Raw genomic sequence first — 14,000 nt, 5'->3', positions numbered from 1 at the left:
GGCCCTTTGGGGCATTTTCTGCACAAGCAGGCCGTTACTTAATAGGTCTTGCCAAGCAGGAAAACTTTACGGGACAGGTGAACACAGTGTCTCCCACACGTTAGTATCTCCAGCCAATACCTCCTTAGGGGCCAGGGTGACGTTTCCGCCCGGCCTGTCCCAAAGACAAGGTACGGACAAGGTGTGGGTGTGGATTGCACTCACGGCCCCCAGAGCCAAACCCTCAAGTGTGGACACTTGAGGTCCGTGGTCAGAGGCCTCGGTGCTCTGTGTCCGAGGGATTACAGCCCTCATGCTGCACACACGGCAGCCCCGGGTGTCCTCCCTTATCCACAGCACTCCCCGGGGAGCCCTAGGGTCAAGGAGCTGCTAAACCGGCTGCACAACTGTATCTGCTGTCCAGCGGCCTCTTCCACCCCAACATCAGCGTGTGTGGGCTCCAGAGTGCTGTCCCTCGAGAGAGGACACCCTCAGCAATTCAGGAGCCTTCTGACTTCCATGTCTCTGAACCACACGTGTCTCTCATTGGTCTGTCGGGATCGTCATGTTGTTCTCTGTGCACAGGAAATGTCTTGCTATGGGTGCTATTTTTTTTCTTTTAGAATAATGTCTACCACATTCTTTTTTTAAAAAAAAATAGCTGTAGAACCAATAGATAATAGTTTTCACCTTCTGAATAAGTAAGATTCAACAGAGAAAAATTCTCTTTCCCATATATATATATATATATATATATAACATATATTATAGTATATAATATATTTATATATTTTATTTATTTATATATTTATATTTATATATTCATATGAATATGAATTTATTTTTTTTTTTAATTTTTTTTTTCAACGTTTTTTATTTATTTTTGGGACAGAGAGAGACAGAGCATGAACGGGGGAGGGGCAGAGAGAGAGGGAGACACAGAATCGGAAACAGGCTCCAGGCTCCGAGCCATCGGCCCAGAGCCCGACGCGGGGCTCGAACTCACGGACCGCGAGATCGTGACCTGGCTGAAGTCGGACGCTTAACCGACTGCGCCACCCAGGCGCCCCTGAATATGAATTTATTAAATAAATATACATTTATGTTTATGTATTTATGTATTTATGTATTTATGTATTTATGTATTTATGTATTTATGTATTTATTTATTTATTTATTTATTTATTTATTTATTTCTTATAAGAAATTGGCTCCCATAAATGTGGACGGTGACAAGTCCCAAGATCTGCAGGATGAGTTGGCTAGCTGGAAACACACGAGATCCGATGGCATAGTTCTTGTCCAATGGCTGGCAGGCTTGAATCTCAGGTAGAGCTGCTGTTTCAGTTTGAATCTGGGGAAGAGGCCAATGTCCCAGTTTAAAGACATTCAGGCAGGCAAGAGTAATTCCCTAGTATCCATGGGAGAATCATCCTTATTCTATTCAGCCCTTCAATTGATTAGATAAGGCGCACTCCCATTACGAAAATAATCTGTTTTACTCACTGTACAGACTCAAGTATTTCCCATCACAAAACACCAGAAAAATGTTTGGCCAAGCATCTGGACCTCTGTGGCCCAGTCAAGTTGACACATAAAATTAGCCATCGTATCTTCCAAATTTCATGCAAGCACATGAAGCGGATGAACCTAAGCCCTATCAAGAACCCAAACTACAGAGGCACCAGGCAGCCTGATAAGGTGCATTAGCACAGCGTCTCTCAAATATTTTATCCCCAACCTACTGTACGGAACACATATTTCACCACAACCCAGTATAAGCATACACATACATATAAATAAATGAAATAAACAACATTTCATGAATTATTGGTTATCCTTACTAAGTGTAAATGTACTTTTATATTTTCTTATTGGTTCTATTTAATTTTAATCCATTCTTACCTTGATCCACACCTTCATGACCTTCCAAAATACAAGGCATCATTAGTAAGGTGTACTGATTTTGAGGGTCAATCTTTGGGAAGTAATATTCCTTCAGTTATAGGTTTCACAATGTCTGACATGTAATACCCTCTTTGTTAAGTTGAATTGAATATAGAAAACGGGCTTCCAATTCAGTCTTAAGACATACTAAGAAAATTCTGAATGCTTTATAGGGGTAGGTCCATAACTATCGAACAAAATGAAACAACAGGTACCAAGAGATACCCTTTTGATGTCTCCAACCCTATTCAGGAAGGCTAAGTTTACAAGCCCACGGAAACACAGGGGACCATTTCTGTCATGGGGAAACTGACCAACAACGGAATGTTCACGTGCAAAGAGCAGACAGGATTAATTTTTATCAAGAGGTGTTGAAGCATGTAGAAATTGTCCACTCCTATGCCACTTATAAATTAGTGCTTATCTCCCTTGGATTATCATGTCAATGGCTAAGGCACAGTTAGAGAACACTGTTACCCAACAATGGCAGCTCTCAGATTTCATGTTTCTGTTATACACCCCCATTGGTTGAACTGTGTCTCTGCAATAGTTAAGGTCCTAGAGAAGAATTCACCCAAGGGACCAGTGTGCATACTGCAAAGGTAAGGGAAACTGTAAGAATGTCCGAATTGGATGGGGACTTCAAAACCCAGCCAATATCTGGAGGAACCTCGAGGTGAGAACCCTCTTGATCTGGCCAGGGTAGAATTGGACTGAGGGGGACCGGACTCTTTGTTTCTTGGCCCCCATGAACCCACGGTTGAAATGAGGTGGTGGGCTGAACAATAACTTTCATGGTTGACACTGGGGCTGAATACTCCTTTGTTACTTCCCTGGTAGCGCCCTTAGGCCAAAAGACAGCAACCATTCTTGGGGCTACTGGGACACAGGCAATGCAACGACCCTTCTGTCAAGCTCAACAAGGTGCACTTGGGGGTCACAAGGTCCGGCATGAGTTCCTCTACTTACATGACTGCCCGATGCGTCTCTTGGGCCGGGATCTACTCTCCAAACTTGGGGCCCAGATACATTTTGAACCCACTGGACACACTAGCCTGCAATGAAACCCAAGGCAGAAGGAAACCCTGGTCTTGGCGATACCCCTGCCAAGGGAAGAAGAATGGAGATTGTTCTGTGCCCAGGCCTTACCTGGTAGCCCCTAAGAATTCAGGCTTCCATTCCCCTCGCTATGGGCTGATGATAACCCGCCTGAAATAGCTTGGAATCGGGTCCCAATCATTGTTGACCTGATCCCTGAAGCTCAGCCTCAGACACCAAGGCAATACGCCGTTCCACTAGAGGCTAGAATGGGCATACAAGAGCACCTGACCAAGCTCAGAGAAAGAGGTATTCTAACTGAGTGCCAATCAGTTTGGAATACCTTACTCTTGCCAGGCAAGAAGCCAGGAGGACACCAACCAGTACAGGATTTGAGGGCCAGTAGCAAAGTGACGCTTTCCTTACACCCAGTCATTCCGAACCCTCAGTATACTCTCCTCAGCCAAATTCCGTGGTCAGCCAGAAGGGTTGCGTGCTTCGACCTAAAGGATGCTTTCTTCTGCCTCTGCCTGGCTCCACAAAGTCAATCATTGTTTGCCTTTGAATGGACTGAGCCTGTTACAGAGCGTCAGATGCAGCTGACCTGGACACTACTTTCCCAAGGTTACAACAACTCGCCCATTCTTCTGGGGGAAGCCCTAGGTTCAGATCTCGCTGAGTTTCTGAAGGAAACCACAGGGTATGTCCTTCTCCAGTATGTAGAAGACCTCCTCCTTTCCAGTGACACCCAGGAAGACTGTATGAAAGGTACACAGGCCCTCCTACAGCTCTGATCCTACTTGGGGTACCAGGCCTCATGGAAAAGGGCACAGATTTGTCCGCAGCAGGTCCAATACTTAGGCTCCCTCCTCACAAAAGGAAAAAGAGAACGAGGACTGGAAAGGAAGAAAGTGTGGCACCACACTGCCACAGCCCCAAACAAAACGAGGCTTGTGTGAATGTTTAGGGGCCGGAGGGTTCTGTCGCATTGGGAATCCTCAGATGCTCAGCCATAGTGAGGTCCCTCTATGACCTGTTGGGAGGACCAAACTTGAAGTCCCCCACAAGGACTGAAGATGCGAGGGCCGCTTTCACAGAAATAAAGTTGGCTCTGGGACAAGCCCCAGCCCTTGGTTTGCCTGACATAGAAAGGCCCTTTAACTTCTTCATACATGAAAAGGAGTGCTCACTCAGAGCATGGTGCCTTGGCAATGGCCAGTATTCTAACAGTCAAAAAAAAACAAACAAACAAACAAACAACTTGATCCTGTGGCTGCAGGATGGCCCATGTGCCTCAGAGATCAGAGCCACAGTCCTGCTCATCAAGGATGCAGACAAGCTCACACTGGGCTAAACACTTAATGTTAAGGTCCCACACACGGTCATGTGGCTCACAAGCACCCAAGGATATCGTTTCCTCTCCATTTCTCAGCTGACACAATCCCAAGGCCTTCTCTATGAGAACCCAAGGCTCACTCTCGAAACAGTATAAGAACACTAAACCTGGCCACCTTCCTTCCCACAGAGGAGGGAGAACCTGACCATGACTGTTCTCGAGTAGTGGATGAAGTCTACGCCAGCTTCCCTCACCTCTAAGACCAGGGTATAACAAACCCAGAGATCACCCTGTTCAGCGATGGGAGCAGCTATTTAGAGGAATGCAGCCAAAGAGCAGGGTATGCGGTAATCACAACCACGGAAGTTCAGGAAGCCAAGGCCTTGTCGGAAGGATGGTCGGCACAATGGGCTGGACTCAGTACGCCTTAACCTGATCCATCATCCTTAGCAAAGGTAAATGAGTTGACATCTACATCGATTCCTGGTATGGCTTCGCTACTGTGCATGTACATGGGGCCATGTATAAAGAAAAAGGCCTCCTTACCGCTTCAGAGAAAACTATCAAAAATGAGGAAGAAACACTAAAGCTTCTTGAGACCATATGGCTACCAGACAAAGTAGCTATCCTACACTGTGAGGGACCTCAGAAATGAGATGCCCCCATAAATCAAGGAAATCACCTGGCCGACAAAACAGCCAGAGTGGCTTCCTGAGGTGAGCTAGGTGAAGCTCCTACCTACACTCTGACTCTTGCGCCCCAGAAGGAAGCCTCCCCACCCCTGTACACGAGTGAAGAAAGAAGTTGGGCCTCGACAGAAGTGGGCACACTAAGCCAAGATGGATGGTGAGTCTTGTCCCGTCATCTATGTGAAAGCACCTAGTGAAGGAATATAACTAACTCACCCTCTTAGGGAAAACTGCTCTAGAGGTCCTCTTCAAAAAGAACTACAATATCAGCCAGCTGCTGGCATTATGCCAGGCTTCAGTGAATAGTGTGTAACATGTGCCAAAACAATGCTTGCTGCCCCACAGCCCCTGCCTGGCTCACAAAGGATGGACTTAGGGGTGGACTTTACCAACATACAACCAAATAAAGGGTTTAGGTACCTTCTTGGAACAATCTGCACCAATTTGGGATACCTCCAAGCATTCCAGACCAGAATGGAATGAAGTCACGAGGTGGCCAACGCTCTTCTACGGGAGATTGGGCTTAACCACACACAGTAATAATGGACCTGCATTTGGAGCGGACATTATACAAACCCTAACAAAGTCCCTTAACATTGCCTGGAAACTGCACACTACTTACCGCCCCCTGAGCTCAGGGAAAGGTAGAGCGGATAAATTGCACCCTCAAGGAAACCCTGGCCAATTTCCACCAAGACACTCACCCCCTATTGCCAGATTTACTTCGGCTGGCCCTCCTGTGTGCCCAATGCCCGCCTGGGGCACTGGGATTCTCCCCTTTTGAGTTATTATATGGGCGACCCTCCCCCTCCCCACACACGTTTAGGAAAGCTCCCAGGAGACCTACACCAGATTGCAGACAAGGAAATATGTTGCACCCTTGGGGTGTTCTACCTGTGTTCTAATTCAGCCTATCGATGCTTAGAGGCCAACTGGACTCAGAAATGTTATTCCATCTTCCGGATCCCAGGGATATTTGTATACACTGAGGATCAGTTCCTAACAACCTTTAGCCCCAAGTCTCAGGCTAAACGGGCAGTTCTGCTACCCATCCGGATAGGCTCAGAAATTGTGACAGGAATAGGAACTGGATAAGGGGGCATAGGTTTATGCATAGAATTGTACCATAGACTATCTCAAGAGCTAAATGAAGACATGGAACGGGTGGCCGATTCTCTGGTAACCTTAGAAAACCAAATAAACTCTCTGGTGGCAGTAACCCCCAAAACAGAAAGTCCCTGACCTCCTCACTTCAGAAAATGGAGGGACTTGCATCTTTTCGGGGGAGGAATGTTACTAGTTTTTTTTTTTTTTAATTTTTTTTTTCAACGTTTTTCATTTATTTTGGGGACAGAGAGAGACAGAGCATGAACGGGGGAGGGGCAGAGAGAGAGAGGGAGACAGAGAATCGGCAACACGCTCCAGGCTCCGAGCCATCAGCCCAGAGCCTGACGCAGGGCTCGAACTCACGGACCGCGAGATCGTGACCTGGCTGAAGTTGAACGCTTAACCGACTGCGCCACCCAGGCGCACCAAGGAATGTTGCTAGTTTTTAAACCAGTCAGAAATACTTACAACTAAGTTTAAGGAAATAATAATAATAATAATAATAATAATAATAATAATAATAATAATAATAATAATAATAATAATAGTAATTCAACATTGACAACAGGAAAGTACCAATCAATGGAACAAATGAGATCTCACAGATTGGGATCCTGGCTTCCTGCCCCTGCAGGGCCCCTCTTCTCCCTAATTTTACTTGTATACATTGGCCCCTGTATACTGAATACCATGGTACATTTTATTGAAAACACTGTTGCTCACCAAACTACTGCAGGCATCTTAGCCTTCTGAGGGCACCAACCTAAAAAACTGAAAGGTGATACCTACTACAAAGGTGTTTTAAAAGGCAAAAAAGGGGATAATGTTGGAGAAGTGAATAAAATACTGCACCAAAGCTGGCCGGTGGGACTAAAACGAACTCTGGTCTCTATCTTGGAGACCCCTCCTCCTGGTTCTTCTCCCTTTGTTTTCTGTGTGCAGGAAAACCCCCACAGATATGACAGCTGATGACTGGAAATTTCCTGCCCCACTTTCATTCAGTGCTCAGAAGTTTGGAGAAACAGGGTCCTCTGAGCCCACCGTTCCACCAAGATCTGCAATCCAAAGAAGATCTCCGAGTGCCACTTTGTTTTCCGCCAGCGTTCCAGCCTGGTTTTGTAACATTATAAACACAGAAGTGAACAAGACAGACCAAGTCCCTTCTTTATACAGTATAAGGAGGCAGAGGACCGTTAACTGGTAAACAAGTAATTAACAAGTGTACAAGGTTAATGGGGTGCTGGGACTCAACCAGCTCCAAGTTGTCTAAAGGGAACATATGCCATATCACCCATCTCATGTATGGATCATAGTTCTAAGTGTTGTGACGTTTATAATTGATACACGTGATAACTGCCAGGGTATTTCCCCTTTTCGCAAGTTACATTTATTTTGAAGAACTTATGTGAGTTAATGAAAGATACTGGGGATTCCGAGATCAGTAGATGCTGGTGGACCAGGTTTGAAATAGCAGCCCCAGAGGTCAAAAGACACAATATCTAATCATGTTTGTTTGTTTTTTTTTAACAACTTCATTAATGTTTAACTGACATACACAAACTGTACATATTTAAAGTACGTAATTGGTGGAGCACCTAGATGGCCCAGTCACTTGAGCATCAGACTCTTGATTTTGGCTCAGGTCATGATCCCAGGTTCGATCAAGCCCTTTATTGGGCTCCATGATAAGCATGGAGTCTGCTTAAGATTCTCTCTTTCTCCCTTGCCTCTCTCCCCCAGTTATGAATGCCTCAGCTCTCTCTCTGAAAAAAAAGCCCTATGGGGCGCCTGGGTGGCTTGGTCGATTAAGCGTCCGACTTCGGCTCAGGTCATGATCTCATGGTCCGTGGGTTCGAGCCCTGCGTTGGGCTCTGTGCGGACAGCTCAGAGCCTGGAGCCTGTTTGAGATTCTTTGTCTCCCTCTCTCTCTGCTCCTCACCTGTTCATGCTCTGTCTCTCTCTGTCTCAAAAATAAATAAACGTTAAAATTTTTTAAAAAAAAAAAGCCCTAATAAAAAAATTACTTAATTAATAATTAATACTAATGCTAATAAATAAAATTACATAATTTGGCAAATTTTGGTTACATACACACCAATGTATACATAACAACAAGGAAAAGAATGTGTGTCACCACTAAAAATGTCCTTGTATCCTTTAGATATCCCTCCGTCCCCCATGTCTTCCTGATTCCCATTCCTAGGCAATCTCTGGTCTGTTTTCTGTCCCTACATATTATCTTGCATTTTCTAGAATAGTATACAAATAAAATTATATAAGACATACTCCTTATTTTTTAGGGGTGGGGACTTGACTTCTTTCACTTGGTATTTTGAATATTATCCATAGTGTTGTGTGTTCCAATAGTCTGTTACTACTTGTTTATCCGTTCACATTTCAGTGGACATTTGTATTATTTCCACATTTGGCGTATTTATTTCTTTTTATTAGAGGGGGGAAGAAGGAGAGGGGAGGGTGGAAGGACAGGTGGGGAGGAGATAGGGAAATGGAGATGGAGAGGGAGAGGGAGATAGAGAGGGAGAGGGAGAGGGGGAGGGAGAGAGAAAGAGAGAGAGCAGAGGGAAAGAGAAAAGGAATCTTAGGCAGCCTCCATGCTTAGTGCGGAGCTCAATGTGATACTCAATAACAGGACCCTGGAATGATGACCCAAGCAGAAATCAAGAAATCAAGAAATCTACCAACTGAAGCACCAGCTGCTCCTTAGCCTATTAAAAACAAAGCTTCTAGAAACATTCATTTTTTTCTTTTCTTTTTTCTCTCTCTTTTTTTGTTTTGTTTTGTTTTGTTTTGTATGATTGTAAACTTTGATCTCTCTAGGGAAAATATTTGAGAGTAGATTTGGCTGAATCATAGAAAGGTTGCATGTTCAGCTTTTTAGGATACTGTCAAACTGTTTGCCAGGGTAGTTTTATCACTTTCACATTCTCATCAGCAGTATGTGAGAATTCCATTTCTTTCATATCCTAGCTAACACTTCGGAGCCCTGTCTTTTGATTTTAGACATCTCGTAGGTATGAAGTAGTAGTTGATCTCATTGTATCTCATTTATCTCATTGTACTTTATATTTGCATTTCCCCTCATGATGCTCAACACATTTTCATGTGTGTATCTGCTGTACATATATCTTTTTTGGTAATGTGTCTTTTCAAATCTTTTGCCTGTTTTTGGATTATTTCGCTTCAGAATATTGAATCTTGCGGATTCCCCATATGTTCTAGATATAAGTCCCATTTCACATAGGTGATATGGAAATATATTCTCCCAGTCTCAGTCTTCTATTTCAAACTCTTTGTCCTTTGAAAAGCAAAAGTTTTAGTTTGATAAAATCCAATCAATCATATTTTTTTTCTTGTAATGAATCATATTGTTGGTGGTGTAGCTAAGAAATGTTTGCCTAATCCAAGATCATAATGGTCTCTTACTTTAGGTACTTTAAAACAGTTATCGTACTGTATTCTAGATTGCAGATTCTAGATTGATGAGAAATCTTTTTCCTCCCTTTGTCTGGATTAAAGCAATTTGATTGTGGGGTGCCTTGGTGTAGTTTTCCTCATATTTCCTGTCCTTGAGGTTCATTGAATTTATTGGAACTACATATTTTTAGTTTGCATCAACCTTAACAACTATAAATTCAAATTAGTTTCATTATTTACTGAAACTAGTTTTCTTGTCTGTGTTCCTTGGAGATACAATTACATGTATATTGGATGATTTGCAGTCACATTTTCTCTGTGTGTTTCATTTTAGATGATTTCCATTGCTATGTCTTTAGGTTCATCAAAGTTTTTTTTTTTCTTTTCCTGCACTGTCTATATGCCTTTAATTCCATTCAGTAATCATAGACCAGATTTCTTATTTTAGTCATTGCTTTTGTCATGAGAAGTTTGGTTAGGTCTTACATATCACTTGCATGTCTCTATTTAACATGCTCATTCTGCCCTATATTTTCTTGGATATATTGATCATAGATATAATAACTATTTGAATGTTCTTATGTATGAATTATATCATTTGTGTAATTTCTGGGTCAGTGTCAGTTGAGTTCCCATTCCTTACGTGTCTCAGTTTCCTGCTTCTTTGCATGCCTGATAATTTTTTATGGGTTGCCAAACATGGTCAGTTTTAGCCTGTCAGAGGCTGGATACTTCTAGATTCCTAAAATATTCTTGGTTTTTGATTTGGACATAGTTTAGTTACTTACAAATAGGTTGATCCTTTCAGGTCTTTCTTTAAATATACTTTGGGCAAGGCACAGGCAGCACTTAGTTTAGGGATAATTTTTGTCCAGTACTGACACAAAAATCAAGTATTTTCCAAATGGCATGTAAGTTGTGAGGTCTTCCACACTGGCTGTCAGGCATTATTCCTGACCGTGTATGGCAGTGGGTATTGTTCCTTCCCCTGGTCTCAGTTTTCTCATACACAAGAGTTTATCAATATTCAATTGAATACTCAAGGCAGGCAATCTGTTGATCTCTGGAGTTCTCTCTGTGAACAACTTTCTCTTCTTTGGTACTCTGCTCTGTGAAAGATAGCAGTCTTCCTGAATCAGTGACTACCCCGTCCACGATTCAGGGAAACTGTTGGGCTATGCCAGCTTCCTCCTCTCTAAACCACAGACTCAAATCCCCGCCTAGTCAATAACGTAGGGCACTATAGGAACCATTTCATTTATTTCCCAATATCAGGGATCACTGCCCTTCACTGCCTGATGTCTGATGTTTTGAGAGCAGCTTCTTATATATTTTCTCTACGCTTTTAGCTGCTTCCAAAAGGAGTATAAATCCAGTTTTTGTTATTACATTTGGCTGGAAGTAGAAGTGTTAACACCAATTTACATTTTAGTATTGAGCCTTACTTCTCTGGCTTTGTTCTTTTATCTTTTATTCTTCTTTGATGATAGACTCAATGTGGACATATGGAGAATGGCCATTGCTAGACATAGGGAGAAACTAGGGATGAGCTGGCAGATTGAAAGTATAGTTAAAGAAGAAAAAAAAAAGGAAAGAATGAGAATATGCAGTCAAATCTTGAAGAAAGGAATTGATGGCGATTGTCAAAGCCATGTGAAATCCCAGCTTCCACTTTAACACCCATAATATGAGAATTCAAACTAATGTCTTCAACTTGGAAACCTTAATCTGCCAGTGAGCTTTACTAATTTCTACTGGTCTTCATAACTCCGTAACAAAGGCCGAGGTTTGGAATTTCTCACCTTTGTTTCTCAGAGAAAACGCACCAAAGTCACCCAGAAAGCTGTGCTTGGGTGAAAACTAAACGTCTTATATGATTTTTTTTTTTTTTTTTTTGCTGCTTTGCTCAAATGATTCTTTAGCAGTGTTCGCCTTGGAAGAGAACAAACTGTGGCACAGAAGAAAACACAGTGGACATGGAGTAAGAGTCTAGGGTTGTTGTCTAACACAGTCATAAACAAGTTATGGGGAAGGCACTTGACTTTCCTAGGTCTCAATTTCCTCACCTGGAAATTGGAATAAGGACTCCCATATGAAGGGCCATTGTGAGATTAAATGAGATGATGCACGTGCCAGTTTTACAGAGCCTAACACTTAATATTACATGCAAGCGTCTGTGCATGATTTCTTCTAGAGGGAGGGATTTGCATTTCTTTTAGTGGAAGGAAAGAGATGAATATACAAGTGGACTATCAAATAAGAGGTGGATAGAGGACTGGCTTACTGGTGTACCTCCTTGTACTCATTCAGCCATCCTGGCCCAGGGCTCCCTCCAAATTAAAGAATCAGTGTCAGAAGACCTGAGATCCACCCGTAGGTATCTGACCCCACACAGAATATTAGCCTGTCTTAGCTGTTCAAATGAGGATAATGATGGCTATCATCGGTGGAGCACTTGTTCCGTGTTGTCAGGTGTTGGATTAAGCACCTTGCCAATACTGGCATTTAAATTTTTTGACCCTTTGTTATTATTTCCATTTTATAAATCAGGCAGCTGAGTTTCAGATATGTTTAGTAATTGGTCCAAGATAACACAAACACAAGTGGTGTGGCTGGGATGGGCACCAGCTCTGCTCCTATGCCAACATGCATGCTCTCACCCATGTTACACTGCCTTCCCATTAGCACGTTAAGGATTTGGAAAGCTGAGGGCCAACCCTGATAAAGTACCATGGAGTATGTTGGTGCCCTAGCTAAGATTTTTTTCCCTTACCTTACCGGAAACATTTTCATATTAACTGAAACACTAGTCCCTGCACAAGACAACTTTCCTCAAATTTCTCTTAACGCTATACACTGGTCAGAATATAAAAAGCCACGACTTCAGAACTTGAAAGTTAGCAATAGGAGGTGAATGAGGGAAGGGAAGCAAAACAAGAATGACCCTGTGATGGTTATTATTACGTGTCTACTTGAGTTGGCCGTGGGGTGCCCAGACTAAACATTTTTTCTCGGGATATTTGTAGAGTGTTTCTGGGTGAGATTAGCGTTTGATTTGGTAGACTCAGTAAAGCAGACTATCGTCGCCAGTGAGTGTGGGCAGCATTCAATGTCCTGAGGTCCTGAAGAGAACACAGGGTAGAAAAAGGAGGAATTCATGCCCCACCGCTTCTTTTCTCAGCCTTAGAAGGTGTTCCCGTTTAGAGGCAGAGCAGTGGGTCGGGTAAGGGGTTGGTTCTCCGGAAGTGCCTTTGCTCCAACAACCCACAGTGATGTGATTTCCCTGCAGGACTGAAATGAGGGCCCATGTGCGGTTATGGGTCTGGGGTAGCATTGGAAGAGCGGACCCAAACATATGGGTGGGCCAGACTGAAACTGTCTCAGGATCTCCTCCTCCATCTCCATCACGGCCATGGAAATGTCATGGAGACAGTGTGACTTCCACACAGGATTTTCCCCAATGGTAATTGGCCCCAATCCGTTATTTCTTTCAGACGTCCATGCTAGGTCCCTTTAGGGCCAGAGCCCAGGCCAGCGTTAGGGTTAGGTCCTAGCTACCTGCATGTAGATCTCCTGGTTTCCCAATACCATTTGTTGAAGAGACTGTCTTTCCCCCATTGTTTATTCTTGCCTCCTCTGTTATAGGTTAATTTACCACATAAGCATGGGTTTATTTCCTGGCTTTCTATTCTGTCCCATCGATCTATGTGTCTGTGTTTGTGCCACTACCCATCGTAATTGCTCTACTTGAAGCTTTGTACTACATCTTGAAATCTGGGATTTTGATACCTCCGGGTATGTTTTTGTCTTTCAAGATTATTTTCACTATTCAAGGTCTTTTGCGGTCCCATACATATTTTAGTATTAGTTGTTTCCGTTCTGTGAAAAGTGCCTTTGGTATCTGGATAGGGATTGCATTGAAACTGTAGATAGTTATGAGCAATATGGACATTTTAATGATATTGATTCTTCCAATCCATGATCATGGGATACCTTTCCATTTGTTTGTGTCATCTTCAATTTCATCATTGACTTGTGGTTTTCACACTACAGGTCTTTCACTCCTTTGGATAAGTTTAGTCCTAGCCATTTTACTCTCTCTTTTTTTGGTGCAATTAGGAACGGTGTTGTTTTCTTAATTTCTCTTTCTGTGACTTCATTATTATTATATAGAAACCCTACCAATTTCTGTGTATCAATTCCGTATCTGCAACTTTACTGAATTCGTTTATTACTTCTAGTAGTTTTGGGGGGAAAGTTTTAGGGTTTTCTATGCATATTCTCATGTCATCTGTAGACAGTGACAGTTCAGCTTCTTTAGAAAGGTAGATGACTTTATGGGGCGCCTGGGTGGCGCAGTCGGTTAAGCGTCCGACTTCAGCCAGGTCACGATCTCGCGGTCCGTGAGTTCGAGCCCCGCGTCAGGATCTGGGCTGACGGCTCAGAGCCTGGAGCCTGTTTCCGATTCT

This window comes from Neofelis nebulosa, chromosome Y, assembly GCF_028018385.1.
Source record: "Neofelis nebulosa isolate mNeoNeb1 chromosome Y, mNeoNeb1.pri, whole genome shotgun sequence".
Taxonomy (NCBI): Eukaryota; Metazoa; Chordata; class Mammalia; order Carnivora; family Felidae; genus Neofelis; species Neofelis nebulosa.
Note: the sequence above shows the minus strand (reverse complement) of the source record.